Here is a 2500-nt window from a genome sequence, read left to right on the forward strand (position 1 = left end):
GGTAACCCGTTCAAAGCCTTTCTTGATAGGGATTGGGGCTTGCAATTGTTTCCCATGAACGAGGAATTCCCAGTAAGTGCAAGTCATCAGCTTGCGCTGACTACGTCCCTGCCCTTTGTACACACCGCCCGTCGCTACTACCGATTGAATGATTTAGTGAGGCCTTCGGACTGGCGCTCTTGGATTATCGGCCCCGTTGCCCGCGAGGGTTTTCTGGGGTCGTCGCCTCGAGCTGACGGAAAGATGTCCAAACTTGATCATTTAGAGGAAGTAAAAGTCGTAACAAGGTTTCCGTAGGTGAACCTGCGGAAGGATCATTAACAGAGAGAAAGGGAACGGGGCGCTCTTAAAACTACTACTACTCTCCTGATTTGGGCGGTCTCGGGCTCTGCTCTGGCAACTCCAGCAGCGAAAGAGGACAATCCCGGCCCCCGCACCAAAAATAGGTACCACCACGCTGTAGGTGGACCACACTCGGGCGAGAGCGCGAAGACCGGAGGAGGAGGACGGACGGGGCTTTGGACGGCTGCCCGTCCGTTCCTTACTACCGGCGAATAAGCCTCTTGACCCAAAAAGAGTGAAATTCAAGTGTCAAAAACAACAACAAGCCGTCCGGCCAAACCCAAACCTGAAACTTGACATGTCTGTCAAACCCTTTCATTGAGGCTTCGACCTGTGATGGTTAGTCATAAAAAAAAGACCAAATGGCAAATACACAACTCTTAACGGGGATCACTCGCTCGTGGGTCCGATGAAGACCGCAACCAAACTGCGTGTCGATCATGTGAATCGCCAAGAATACCAGATACATCGACAAGTTGAGGCATATATTGCGGCAGCGGCAATATGGGCTTGTCGCCGCCACTCCTCTGAGGGTCGGTATACATCCATCGGTTGCTCTGCGAGTTGATTGCCTGCTGACTGCCACCGACGAGGTGGCGAACCGAGCTGCGCCGGGGTTTAATCGCCCGCGCCGCGCGCGAGGCGTGCTCGCTCAGCAAGCCCTATCACTGGCAAGTCCATGGACTTGGCGCACCCACATTCAACCACAACAAAGCGACAGTTGTCGCCCTCGCAAATAACTGGAGGCGGCGCTCTTTTGCCTGCTGTCCACAGAGACACGAATGGCCGTCGGCCGCTCATGGCTGATGCTGCACATGTTCTAAGAGGCACTCCATCCCACGAAGAGGAAACGAAACCGGGTCGGATATCTTTTAAGTAAGCCCCGCCGGAATTTCGTCTATCACCTCGAAAAGAGTGCTTGGCATGCATTGCAGTGGAACCTAAATTGATGAGTGCGCCTGGGCCCGCAGTCTACCATGTAGTGGTGCAGGCAGAGAGATGAGAATGCTTGGGTGACGCCGTGCTCTTCCTCACGCGCTCCTCCACCCTCTCCCACGGTCAGAAGCGGTGTGGGCGTTCTCTTTGAGAGTTCGCCACGAGTCACGATCTATCTCATATGACTGGGAGGAGGGAGGCAGAGGAAGTTCTCTCGCGCGTTAAGGCAATTGTTAGCCTCATAGCGGCGCTCGCCGGGATAGAGCACTAGTTCTGCAGCCGGAAAGGCCGCTCACGCCAATTAATACTGCGACTCTCGCTCTCTTTCTCCGGATAAACAAGTGCCACTGCTGTGGCATGCGGGAACGGGGAAAGAGGTCAAAGTTTAAGCGGCAAAGGTGCGGCCGAGTAAGGGCGGAACACGAGCGTATATGCATTAAAACTGTGTGTGTATATGACTCTGCGAGAGATGTTCTGCTGGAACACTTTTCCTATTGGCTATTTACCACTCAATGAGAAGGAACGGAGTCAGGGGTGGGAGTGCCGGCGCCATGGCCGCTGGTACCCCCGCGACAAACCCCTCAAACCTTCCTGCCTGGTAATGTCGGTGGTGAAGAAAGTCGGTGGCAGAGCGTCTTCCGCTTCGTGGTTGGGGAACTTGTTCCCCCTAAGGATGATGAGACCACGATCGACCTCGTAGTAGGAGAGAGCTACCCGCCAAATTGAAGCATATTAATAAGCGGAGGAAAAGAAACCAACAGGGATTCCCTTAGTAAGGGCGACTGAACCGGGAAAAGCCCAGCGCATAACCTCGATGTCTTCGGGCACGAGGGGTGTTGCGTTTCAGAGGGTCCAGCACGCCGTCCCATACCGTCTAAGTCAAGCTTGAAAGCGGCCACTGCCCATGGAGGGTGACAGGCCCGTATGGCGGCGCCAGTGAGGGTACAGATGGGACGGTCGGAAAGGGCCTCTCTGTAGAGTCGGGTTGCTTGAAAGTGCAGCCCAAAGCAGGTGGTAAACTCCATCTAAGGCTAAATATGACCACGAGACCGATAGCGAACAAGTACCGTGAGGGAAAGTTGAAAAGAACTTTGAAGAGAGAGTTCAGATGCATTAGAAACGTTAGAGCCAAAGCGGGTGTTTGGAAACTTCGAAGGTGAACTGAGGTTAGCTCGTCGGCTGTCGGCTGGGTGGGGTGTTGTAGTGGCGACCCAAAAATTTA

At 54.1% G+C, this 2500-nt stretch overlaps 1 non-coding gene across 1 annotated transcript in view; it reads left to right on the plus strand.

Annotated features, from left to right (window-relative positions):
• The first annotated feature begins 1967 nt into the window (after positions 1-1967).
• Positions 1968-2500, plus strand: part of LOC121856781 — a 4291-nt gene continuing 3758 nt past the window's right edge. The window contains exon 1 of the ribosomal RNA XR_006087051.1: positions 1968-2500. This exon is cut by the window's right edge and continues 3758 nt beyond it. This is a non-coding gene — a ribosomal RNA (large subunit ribosomal RNA).

Source organism: Homarus americanus, unplaced genomic scaffold (assembly GCF_018991925.1).
Source record: "Homarus americanus isolate GMGI-L3 unplaced genomic scaffold, GMGI_Hamer_2.0 scaffold44490, whole genome shotgun sequence".
Taxonomy (NCBI): domain Eukaryota; kingdom Metazoa; phylum Arthropoda; class Malacostraca; order Decapoda; family Nephropidae; genus Homarus; species Homarus americanus.